General features: G+C 42.5%; 1 non-coding gene across 1 annotated transcript; it reads left to right on the forward strand.

The window, feature by feature from the left end:
• The first annotated feature begins 12,515 nt into the window (after positions 1 to 12,515).
• Positions 12,516 to 12,622, forward strand: LOC142845364 (U6 spliceosomal RNA). Its single transcript, XR_012909910.1, has one exon. It is a non-coding gene; the product is annotated as a U6 spliceosomal RNA (small nuclear RNA).
• Positions 12,623 to 12,888: the final 266 nt, after the last annotated feature.

The raw sequence follows: 12,888 nt of genomic DNA on the forward strand, positions 1-12,888 counted from the left end.
GGTAGAGTTTTTGGGGTTGCTTATGTATACTATCATATCATCTGCAAATAACGAGAGCTTAACTTCTTCTTTTCCAATACAAATCCCCTTGATCCCCTTATGTTGTCTTATTGCTATTGCTAGAACTTTAAGCACTATATTGAAGAGGTATGGCGAGAGTGGACATCCTTGTCGTGTTCCTGATTTTAGTGGGATGGCTTTGAGCTTTTCTCCATTTAATTTAATGTTAGCTGTCGGCTTGCTGTAAATAGCTTTTATTATATTTAGGTATGACCCTTGTATCCCTAATCTCTCCAAGACTTTTATCATAAAGGGGTGTAGAATTTTGTCAAATGCTTTTTCAGCATCTAATGAAATGATCATATGGTTTTTTTCTTTCAGTTTATTTATATGGTGGATTACATTGATAGATTTTCGTATGTTGAACCAGCCCTGCATCTCTGGGATGAAGCCTACTTGATCATGATGGATAATTTTTCTAATGTGTTCTTGGATTCGGTTTGCCAGCATTTTATTGAGAATTTTTGCGTCGATATTCATGAGTGAGATAGGCCTGTAATTCTCTTTCTTTGTTGGGTCTTTGTGTGGTTTTGGTATCAGGGTAACTGTAGCTTCATAAAAGGAATTTGGTAATGACTCTTCTGTTCTATATTGTGGAATACATTAAGGAGTATAGGTATTAGCTCTTCTTGGAAGTTCTGGTAGAATTCTGCATTGAAACCATCTGGTCCTGGGCTTTTTTTGGAAGGGAGATTTTTGATAACAGTTTCTAGTTCTTCACGACTAACAGGTCTATTTAGATCGTTCACCTGGTCTTGGTTTAGCTTTGGTATATGGTACTTATCTAAAAAATGTATTTCTTTTGCATTTTCTAGTTTTGTGGCATACAGGCTTTTGTAGTAAGCTCTAATGATTCTCTGAATTTCCTCTGTGTCTGTAGTTATGTCCCCCTTTTTATTTCTGATCTTATTTATTTGCATGTTCTCTCTTTGTTGTTTAATTAGTTTGGATAGGGGTTTGTCGATCTTGTTGATTTTCTCCAAGAACCAACTTTTTGCTTCATTGATTCTTTGAATTGTTTTCTGTGTTTCTATTTTGTTGATTTCCGCCCTCAGTTTGATTATTTCCAGTCTTCTACTCCTCCTGGGCGCGTCTGCTTCTTTTTATTTCTAAAGCTTTCATCACGCCTTTAATCCTAGTGTTTGAGAGGCAGAGGCAGATGGATCTCCGTGAGTTCGAGGCCATCCTGGTCTACAAGAGCCAGTTCCAGGACAGGCTCCAAAGCTACAGAGAAACCCTGTCTCGGAAAACCAAAAATAACCACAAAACCAAATGGAAGCATCTTTTGGTGGCAAGATACAGGCTTTTGGCTACACAGTAGTCATATGCTTTGGGCTCTTCTGAGTCATTCAGCCCCCAGACCTGAGATAATTGCTCTCACTTAGGGCTCTTACTGAGGCAGATAGGAAACTTTATGCAGATTTGGCTTATGTGTTCCATATGAACTATAACCCTTGAAACTTTCTAGAAAAATCTCCTCACTCTTCATAGCTTTCCTATTAAATATGTCCCTGTGATTTTGGCTCTTCTGGAAGGCAGGGAGCTCTGACTCCGGTGGCTAATATGCAATGTGAGTCCTATAAGGAGGACTCTGACAGCAAAGGGGCTCCACAGGACACGTAGGCAGCCAGGCTTCTACTCCAAGTCTGCTACTCAGCCACACCTTTAAAATCCTTCGTGGTAGGGCTTTCCTCCAGACACAGGCGCTACTGGATCCAGAGACTCATTAGCACAGATGATCGAGGCTGTTACTGGGCACCAGGTTAAGGACAGCCCAAACAGGATTCCGTGTGTTTTGGGGGTCATCCCACATTAAGCCAGAGACTGGGTCTATCCTCACACCTTCCCACAAGATAAAAGCCCCCTCAGCTGTCTGCACTGGACCCTGTCAAGTTCTGAGACATCGCTGATTGCAGTCAGGTTACAAATCCATCACAGTTGTAGGTTCATCTGTCCAGATTCAGAGTTGCTCTACTCCCAGAAGTGCAAATAGCCTATTCTTGTCAACCTCTTGGCTATCTTTATCTCCTTATCAGGCAATACCCAGGTGAAACCCGTCATTAAATACTTCAGATCCCAGGGAAGTCACGATCTAGGTCATGGCCATTGTTGTACGCCCTTACTACAGCAGCGGCGGGCCCCTGTACTGGGTGCAGAGCTCCTCATCCCCACAGTCATTATTTTCATGTCTTGCCCAAACCACCTCACGGTGTCTCTTCAAACTACTATGACCTTTGTTATTCTTTTACTCCTGAGCATACTACTTTGTTTTTGTTCTAATTTTGCTGTTTCTTTGATATTTAATCTTCAGTTATATTTGGTATCATCCGGAACACAGGCTATTAAGTTCTAGTTGATATTGTCCCAGGGCTGTTAACCATTACTAGCAACATCAAAACATGTCTCCAACCACCAAGGACCTCTTGAATTCTAAGCAATGCCACAGTCAGCCTTCAGACTACTGCAGGAATTAGCCCTGCCCTTAGTCTCCTGTAGGAACTAGCCCTGCCCTTAGTCTACTGCAGGAACTAGCCCTGTCCTTAGTCTCCTGCAGGAACTAGCCCTGCCCTTAGTCTCCTGTAGGAACTAGCCCTGTCCTTAGTCTCTTGCAGGAACTAGCCCTGTCCTTAACATCCTGCAGGAACTAGCCCTGTCCTTAGTCTCTTGCAGGAACTAGCCCTGTCCTTAACATCCTGCAGGAACTAGCCCTGTCCTTAGTCTCTTGCAGGAACTAGCCCTGTCCTTAACATCCTGCAGGAACTAGCCCTGTCCTTAGTCTCTTGCAGGAACTAGCCCTGTCCTTAACATCCTGCAGGAACTAGCCCTGTCCTTAGTCTCCTGCAGGAACTAGCCCTGTCCTTAGTCTCCTGCAGGAACTAGCCCTGTCCTTAGTCTCCTGCAGGAACTAGCCCTGTCCTTAGTCTCCTGCAGGAACTAGCCCTGTCCTTAGTCTCCTGCAGGAACTAGCCCTGTCCTTAGTCTCCTGCAGGAACTAGTCCTGTCTTTAACGTCCTGCAGGAACTAGCCCTCTCCCCACTCCAGAATGTGGCCCAAGCACCGTCTGACTCATGGTTTCTTCACCCTGTAACACATCAAAGATGCTACTGCCCCTTCTCATCTCTGAAGCAGTGCCAGAAGAGAACTGTCCCTTGTCAGTGACTTGATCTTGTTGGCTTGTCAAGGGATGAATGTAGAGATGAGAAAGCTGAAAGCTGAGGGCTGAAAGCATAGAGCAAAATCCTCTCTTGCTAACACTCAGTCCCTAGCAGATTGGAGTGTGACCCAGAGAATTGCAATGCCCTACAATTGGAGCCTAGTGGCTGCTGGCACCGTGCCCTGATGGCCAGTCTCAGGAAGGACAACTGATGCTGTAACATGTGCTTTCTAACAAGCTAGTCAGCTGCCCACCTCTTATCTGTCCAAATATAACTCGGCACAAATAGACCCAGAATCCAGGTGGCTTTTCTCCAGTGCTGTGAAAGGAACCCTTTTCTCCTCACTAGAGTGATTTCCTCTCTGTCTCTCCCTTCATCCCACCTCTATCTCCCTTCTCTTCTTCCCCCCTCTCCTTCCTTCTCTCTCTGAGAATTTTCTCATTGTTTCTGTCTACACTGTCTATTCTTTATTAATTTTTTTTGGATTTTTTGAGACAGGGTTTCTCTGTAGCTTTTGGTTCCTGTCCTGGAACTAGCTCTTGTAGACCAGGCTGGCCTTGAACTCACAGAGATCCACCTGCCTCTGCCTCCTGAGTGCTGGGATTAAAGGCGTGCACCACCACCGCCCGGCCTATTAAAAATTTTTGTATCAAATTTTTGTCTGGCATATGTTTTACCCATGAATTTTGTTTGGGCTTATCATTCCAGACACAACACACCTAACTTGCTCATTTCCTGATGTGTTTAACTCTCCTTTCCTTTTGCTTGGCTCCTAGTAACAACCTCTCTCCACTTCCCCAAGACACACACACACATGACAACAACATTGTGTGGGACACTGCTCTTCACCACAATCTCTAAGAGAGGGCATGAGTCACTGTCCATGAGTTATTTCCCAGCCTCTTTTTCCCAAGGGAAAAGAGAGAAAAATGCCAAATGGAAAAGCAGAGGCACAAACACAAAGAGGGAGAAAAGATGGAAATGAGACAAAGCAGTCAGAGAGAGGGAGGATGCGCTCTAAACCAGCCATTCTCAACCTACGGATTGCGACCGTCGGAAAACACATAGGTCTGATGGTCTTAGGAACTGAGACACCACTCAGTAGTAACATTACAGTTATAGGTGGCAACAAAAATAAATTGTGGTTGGGGGTTCCTAAGAGCATCAGAAACAGGTGTTTTCCAATGGTCAGGACCCACAAGTTAAGAACCACTACAATAAACAATACAGAAAGACAAGCGGAAGGACAAAGAATTAAATCGATTGAAACATATGAGGAATGGAAATATTGAATCCAGAAGCTTCATCCCTATTGTCTAGCTTTGATAGTGCTAGGCGGTGCAATGCAATGCAGAGGAAAACGTCGTCTTCAGTTGTACCCAGCTGTGAACACTGAGAGTTGCAACAATGACTGACCTGAGCTGACATGCCCAGTGGTATAATAATGGCATTAATTTTATGAGAGTAACAACCACTTTCTATTGTCTTCTCTCGCAAATTGAAACCCATAACCGGTACTGTTACTGAGACTAAAAACTTGTGACTAAACCAGTCACAAAGTCTAAAGAAGAGAAACCCTTATTACTCTTTTAAATGGGCATAAAATTAAACAGACTCCTAATGACTTAGTGTTATACACGTAGACATACCCCTCAACCCTCATTGGAGAAGTTCATTTGCAGGAAATGGCAAATATCACAGAGACTTACAATTGGTCAAGGTGCAGAGACAAGAGCCTGGACAATGATTAATCCCAAATCAGTATTTTTATCCCTTCCTCCCAAAGTTTGGGGATCATTGTGAAGAGGGAGCAGAAAGATTCTAAGAGTCAGAGGTGGAGGGTGGCTTCCAGGAAGAGGTGTTTTCCAGGCACACCAGGGCAGCTATACACGGGGACTCGCAGCAGTAGAGACAGCACACACAAGCCATGCAGAAACTCGGGCCAGATAAAATCTCAGCTTGGAGAGGGAGGTGGGAATGAAGTCCTTCCTCCCAGCTAAGAGAGCAGCTGGGAGTTGCGGGGAGAAGGAGGGCCACTTTTCTTTAAGGGGGTGGCCCCTGGTAAGCTGTTCATGTTCTAGTGGAAGGTCATACTCAGAAGTGTAGACAGCACAAGTTATTCATGACAAGTTAATAAAAGAGTGCATAGATTTGGATGGAGAAGGGAAGATGGGTCTGAGTGGAGTGGGAATGAAGGTGAAATACGGTCAGGATGTATACAAAATTCTCAATGAACTAATACAATACAAAGGGAAAGGAGAGAAGTGTGTCCATTATGGGGCTAGCAAGAAACCTGGCACTAGAGAAATTCCCAAGAAGCCACAAGGATGACTCCAGATAAGACCCTAAGCAATAGTGGAGAGGGCACACAAACTTGCCTTGAAGCCCTGTAGTCAGATTGATGAATATTTTAAATGTCACCTTCATCCAGCAACTGATGGAAACAGAGGCAGAGACCTGCTGCAGAGCTCCCAAAGTCCAGTTGAAGAGTGGGAGGAGTGAGAATATAAGCAAAGGGGTCAAGATCATGATGGGGACACCCATTGAACTCGTTTACCTGACTTAACAGGAGCTCACCAACTCTAGCCAGACAGGGAAGAAACCAGCACAGGACCAAACTAGACCCTCTGAATGTGGGTGACAGTTATATGGCTGGGGCAAACTGAATAGCCACTGGCAGTGTGACCAGGATTTATCCCTACTGCTTGTATTGGCTTTTTTGGAACCCATTCTCTTTAAATGGATACCTTGCTCAGCCTAGATATAGTAGGGAGGGTCTTGGCCTTCCCCAAAACAATGTGCCTTACCCTCTCTGAGAAGTGGATGAGGGGAGTAGGTGGGGGAGTAGGTGGAGGGGATAGAAGAAGGAGTGGGAACTGGAATTGGTATGTAAAATGAAGAAAAGATGGTTTTCTTTGTTGAAAAAATAATATAAAATAAATTATAAAAAAGAAAGAAGTGTGGAAACAAAGAAAAGGTTAATACAGAGAGGCACACCAGGAAGCAGATCATAAAAATGTTCACCTGCAGACAAGGAAAAACAAACTAGATGAGAAATCCATCATGGAAGGAGCCAGGGAGGCTGGGCACGCTTGCCTTGCTGTATGAAACAGAACTGAGGGGTTGGCTCCTCCTCAAACTCTAGGAAAATGAGACTAAACTGAACTATCTCTTTCTTCCTGCCCTTGGAAACTGGACTCTGTATGTCAGTCACATCCAAACTATTGGCCTTCTGCCCAGGCAGGAAGACAGGTGGGCAGACTGAGACCCTGATGGACATATGGGGGGCACAGAGGACTGTGCAACCCAGTGAAAGATCCAGGATAACAGAGACTCTGGTAGACTCTAGAGGGAGAAACTGAGCAAGAGAGAGCCAAATCTGTGACCTCTCTCAATGGCAACCAAGTACAGAACCCTGTGATGTGAATGCTGAGAAACCCAGAGAAATCTTGGCTCTAGTGACAAGGTCAGAGACAAGGTCAGCTTCACAGAAGAAGAGAGTTCACTCACTGACCTTGACCATGGGGTTTGGGATGTGCTGATAAGGTCATTGTCCATGCCAATCTTGGATGCAGAAGAGGAATCCAGAGGTTCAGAGGGTACAGGGCATTTGCTGCAGACTAGCTGTGCATTTATAGGGCTGGGCACTTGGGCTCCTCCCCTCTGCCCTTCTTCCTCTCTCTCAGGTGTGCTTGTCTGGGCACATGCATCACTGCCACACCCTGCCCCTCCTCTAGACAGACAGGAGTTACTATGGCAGCCATCTGTAATAAGGCCAACTCTTCATTCTTGAGGCCTGACCATTCCAAGTGTGTCCCTGGGGCATAGTTTTACTTGGTCCTTTTTAAGGCTCCTTTGGGAGGCCAAGGTCATAGCAAGTGACCTGGAAGGACAAACATACTCCCAGGTTTGTTTGAGAAATTTGTGTTCATCTGTAGATAAGAGACCTGGCGAATATGGTCAGTGTACCCTCAGTTTCAGGGTGTGATGATGCATGCCCTTGATTCTAGCACTTGGAAGGCAGAGGCAAGCAACTCTTTAAGTTCAAGGCTAGTCTGAACTTGCAAGCCAGCCAAACTTAGGCAGTGAAGCAAACAATGGAAAACACAAAGCTGGTGAAGTTGTAACTGAACAAGGGGCTAATTTCCAGCCCCAGCAAGCAGCAGAACTTGGCAGCTTTGGCCATGTGGTTCTGGCTGTTGTAGGGAGCATGAGGACCCTTTGTTCCATCCTGCCCAGATAGCTTACACCTGAAATAATCACACAGAAACTGTATTCATTTAAACACTGCCTGGCCCATTAGTTCTAGCCTCTTATTGGCTAACTCTCACATCTTGATTCAACCAATTTCTAATAATCTGTGTAACACCATGAAGTCATGGCTTACTGGGAAAGATTCTAACCAGTGTCAGTCTCAGGCAGGAGCTTCATGGCGTCTGCCACACCGCCCTTTCTCCCAGCATTCTATTCTGTCTACTCTGCCCACCTAAATGCTGCCCTATCAAAAGGCCAAGGCAGTTTCTTTATTCAACCAATGAAAGCAACACATAGACAGAAGAACCTCCTACATCATTTCCCCCTTTTCTGTTTAAACAAAAAAGAAAGGCTTTCATTTTAACATAGTAAAATTACATATAACAAAACAGTTATCAAGCATGAATTACACAAGCAAGTCACAATATTTATATCTATTTTATCTTTTATTATAACTAAGGAAAACTATAACTATAACCAACCATTCTTCAACTCCATCAAAGACTTCAGAACGATATAATATCACTGAAGTAAACAGGAAGTTCATTGTAAGCAGCTTTCAAAACTCTAGAAATTAGAGACATCTTGCTGCTTGGACAGTCACCCAAAGTTCTTCTGTACCATTGGGTCAACCATCTTCAGCCTACAGACCCACAGTATCCAGCAGAATTTTTCATGAAGCAGGAAATTTTAAATACGGTTCAGTCATTTTCTTCTGTGTCCTGCAGAATGTCTCGCAGACACTTTCATGAATCAGGAACCCCGAAGGGTCATCTCACCTTTAGGCAAGTCCAGCAGTCCTTTCTCTGTGGGTTCTTTGTGTCCAGTTAAGCAGTCCAGGCAGTTTCTTGTCCAAATGGCTAGCAAACTCCATAAGGAGCCTCTTCGATGTCCATCCTCTTCAGCAAGTAGCTTGGTTTTGCCAGGAGCAGACGTGTCTCATTGTCATGAAAAGTCCTAAGTTATTAAAACATCTTAAATGCCATGTTCTGTAGTCTTTGAAAGATATGAAGAATGCCTATCTAAAATATATCTATGCACATCTAGAAAATCTAACATGACTACAAACTTGACTATTATAAATGATTATCTATTAACCTATATTTCTTAATTATACAATACATTTTTTTATTAATTTATTTATTTATTAAAGATTTCTGTCTCTTCCCCGCCACCGCCTCCCATTTCCCTCCCCCTCCCCCAATTAAGTCTCCCCCCAGCCCGAAAAGCAATCAGGGTTCCCTGTCCTGTGGGAAGTCCAAGGAACCCCCACCTCCATCCAGGTCTAGTAAGTTGAGCATCCAAACTGCCTAGGCTCCCACAAAGCCAGTGCGTGCAGTAGGATCAGAAACCCATTGCCATTGTTCTTGAGTTCTCAGTAGTCCTCATTGTCCGCTATGTTCAGAGAGTCCGGATTTATCCCAGGCTTTTCCAGACCCAGGCCAGCTGGCCTTGGTGAGTTCCCAATAGAACATCCCCATTGTCTCAGTGTGTGGGTGCACCCCTCGCGGTCCTGAGTTCCATGCTCGTGCTCTCTCTCCTTCTGCTCCTGATTTGGACCTTGAGATTTCAGTCCTGTGCTCCAATTTGGGTCTCTGTCTCTGTCTCCTTTCATCGCTTGCTGAAGGTTAATATTCAGGAGGATGCCTATATGTTTTTCTTTGGGTTCTCCTTATTTAGCTTCTCTAGGATCACTAATTATAAGCTCAATGTCCTTGGTTTATGGCTAGAAACCAAATATAAGTGAGTACATCCCATGTTCCTCTTTTTGGGTCTGGCTTACCTCACTCAGGATAGTGTTTTCTATTTCCATCCATTTGTATGCAAAATTCAAGAAGTCCTTGTTTTTTATTGCTGAGTAGTACTCTAATATGTATAAATTCTATACTTTCTTCATCCATTCTTCCATTGAAGGGCATCTAGGTTGTTTCCAGGTTCTGGCTATTACAAACAATGCTGCTATGAACATAGTAGAGCATATACTTTTGTTGTATGATAAGGCCTCTCTTGGGTATATTCCCAAGAGTGGTATTGCTGGGTCCAGGGGTAAGTTGATCCCGAATTTCCTGAGAAACCGCCATACTGCCTTCCAAAGTGGTTGCACAAGTTTGCATTCCCACCAGCAATGGATGAGTGTACCCCTTTCTCCACAACCTCTCCAACAAAGGCTATCATTGATGTTTTTGATTTTAGCCATTCTGACCGGTGTAAGATGGTATCTTAAAGTTGTCTTGATTTGCATTTCCCTGATCGCTAAGGAAGTTGAGCATGACCTTAAGTGTCTTTTGACCATTTGAACTTCTTCTGTTGAGAATTCTCTGTTCAGCTCAATGCCCCATTTTATAATTGGGTTGATTAGCCTTTTACGGTCTAGTTTCTTGAGATCTTTATATATTTTGGAGATCAGACCTTTGTCAGTTGCGGGGTTGGTGAAGATCTTCTCCCAGTTGGTGGGTTGCCTTTGTGTCTTAGCGACAGTGTCCTTTGCTTTATAGAAGCATCTCAGTCTCAGGAGGTCCCATTGGAAAAAAGAGAGCATCTTCAACAAATTGTGCTGGCAAAACTGGATGTCAACCTGTAGAAGAATGAAAATAGATCCATATCTATTACCATGCACAAAACTCAAGTCCAAATGGATTAAAGACCTCAATATCAGTCTGAACACAGTGAACCTGATAGAAGAGAAAGTGGGAAGTACTCTACAACACATGGGCACAGGAGACCACTTCTTACGTATAACCCCAGCAGCACAGACATTAAGGACTTCATTGAATATACAATACATTTTTAAATGAACTACACAATCACAATACCTTAATAAAGATTAGAAGTACATATACATATAACAAAATTGACCTTAAATTTATATCAATAAAGCAAGATTCACATCAATGAAAATTATTCATATCTATATCATATCCTCCTTAAATGTAAAAGAACATTTATAAACAATATTTGGGAATATGGAAGTAGTTATTTCTCTCCAAACTGTTTCATGCTGTATGGGGGTGCTGTTAATCAGTTTTTTTATGGTGTATCCCTTGTGCAAGGTTTATCTCAGTTGGCAGTTGAGCAAAGTAAGTTTTTGAGGCTGTTTACAGCAACCTTTCAGGAGGGTGTGGTCTATCATACCATATTGGTCTAGAAGAAATCCACAGGGTCTCAACCTCTGTGAAAACAAAAGAATAACCTCTTTTCCAAAGCATCATATCCTTAGACCCAAATTCTGAAGTCATAATACCTTTATAATATACATGCTGGTTTGGCTTAGCAGCCCACACAATGAAACGTCTCTCTGTACTTAACTCCTTCACAGTCAAAAATTCAAAGAAGACACAATAATACACAGAATCCAGACTCTCTGTGAATTTTCCATTTTTACGTGGCTTATGTTTACTTTACTCTTTTTAATCTATCAATATTTTTACTGCCTGTCTCTTTAAAGACTTTTTAAATGCTTTTTTAAAAAGCATTAACTTCCCTGATCGCTAAGGAGGTTGAGCATGACCTTAAGTATCTTTTGGCCATTTGAACTTCTTCTGTTGAGAATTCTCTGTTCAGTTCAGTGCCTCATTTTTTAATTGGGTTAATTAGCATTTTAAAGTCTAGTTTCTTGAGTTCTTTATATATTTTGGAGATCAGATCTTTGTCTGTTGCAGGGTTGGTGAAGATCTTCTCCCAGTCAGTGGGTTGCCTTTTTGTCTTAGTGACAGTGTTCTTTGCTTTACAAAAGCTTCTCAGTTTCAGTAGGTCCCATTTATTCAATGTTGCCCTTAATGTCTGTGCTGCTGGGGTTATACCTAGGAAGCGATTGCCTGTGCCCATCTGTTGTAGGGTACTTCCCACTTTCTCTTCTATCAGGTTCAGTGTGTTCAGATTGATATTGAGGTCTTTGATCCGTTTGGACTTGAGTTTTGTGCATGGTAATAGATATGGATCTATTTTCATTCTTCTACAGGTTGACATCCAGTTTTGCCAGCACAATTTGTTGAAGATGCTCTCTTTCTTCCATTGTGTACTTTTAGCTCCTTTATCGAAAATGAGGTGTTCATAGGTTTGTGGGTTAATGTCAGGGTCTTCTATTCGATTCCATTGGTCGACTTCTCTGTTTTTATGCCAATACCAAGCTGTTTTCATTACTGTAGCTCTGTAATAGAGATTGAAGTCAGGGATGGTAATGCCTCCAGAAGTTCCTTTATTGTATAAGATTGTTTTGGCTATCCTGGGTTTTTGTTTTTCCATATAAAGTTGATTATTGTCTTCTCCAGATCTGTGAAGAATTTTGATGGGATTTTGATGGGGATTGCATTGAATCTATAAATTGCCTTTGGTAGAATTGCCATTTTTACTATGTTGATCCTCCCAATCCAAGAGCAAGGGAGATCCTCTTCAATTTCTTTCTTCAATGCCTTAAAGTTCTTGTCAAATGGATCTTTCACTTCCTTGGTTAGAGTTACCCCAAGATATTTTATGCTGTTTGTGGCTATCATGAAAGGTGATGCATTAACTTTATTTTATGACTCTTTATACTCCTTTTTTCTCTCTCCCAAGCCTCCGTACATTTATCCAACATTGTGACCCATTTAAAGGTCTTTTATATCTGAATCTGTCCTATTGTGAATCTGTAATTTTCTACTGTCTTGAAGAACTTTTAAAATGCTAAGCAGCTTGGTTGCAGCTGCTCTGGATGTTGGCTCCACCTCTCTCCAATTTCAAAATGGTAGACGTACCATTTCTGCTAGCTCTGGGGCCACCAGGCAGGAGCCGTGCTCAGCAGTCAAACCCCGAGAATGAGCATGCAGCACATAAATGCTTCTGAGTTACAGCCAAATAATGATAATGGACTAAATCTCCGAAAATGTAAACCACCCATATTAAATGTTTTTCTTTATAAAAGATGCTGTGGTAATGGTGTCTCTTCACAACAATTGAAACCCTAACTAGTACAATCAGAACACTAGTCTAATAAAGTAAAATGATACTTCAGCCTTACTACAACACTTTCCACCTGAACACTGCCAACACCTCCATTGAAAGATGACTTAAGTGCTCACTTCGGCAGCACATATACTAAAATTGGAATGATACAGAGAATATTAGCATGGTCCCTGTGCAAGGATGACACATAAATTTGTAAAACGGTCCATATTTTTTTTTAACATATAAAGGCAGACCTAGCAGAATTATACCTGACTTCTCATTGGAAACAATGAAAGTCAGAAGGTCCTGGTCAAGCATTATACAGACACTAAGAGGCCATGAATGCCAGCCCAGACTACTATACCCAGCAAAATTTTTAATCACCGTAGATAGACAAAACAAGATATTTCATGACAGAACCAGATTTAACCAATACCTAGCCACAAACCCAACCCTACACAAAGTACTAGAAGGAAAACTCCAACCCAAGGAATTTGGC

Source organism: Microtus pennsylvanicus, chromosome 2 (assembly GCF_037038515.1).
Source record: "Microtus pennsylvanicus isolate mMicPen1 chromosome 2, mMicPen1.hap1, whole genome shotgun sequence".
Taxonomy (NCBI): Eukaryota; Metazoa; Chordata; class Mammalia; order Rodentia; family Cricetidae; genus Microtus; species Microtus pennsylvanicus.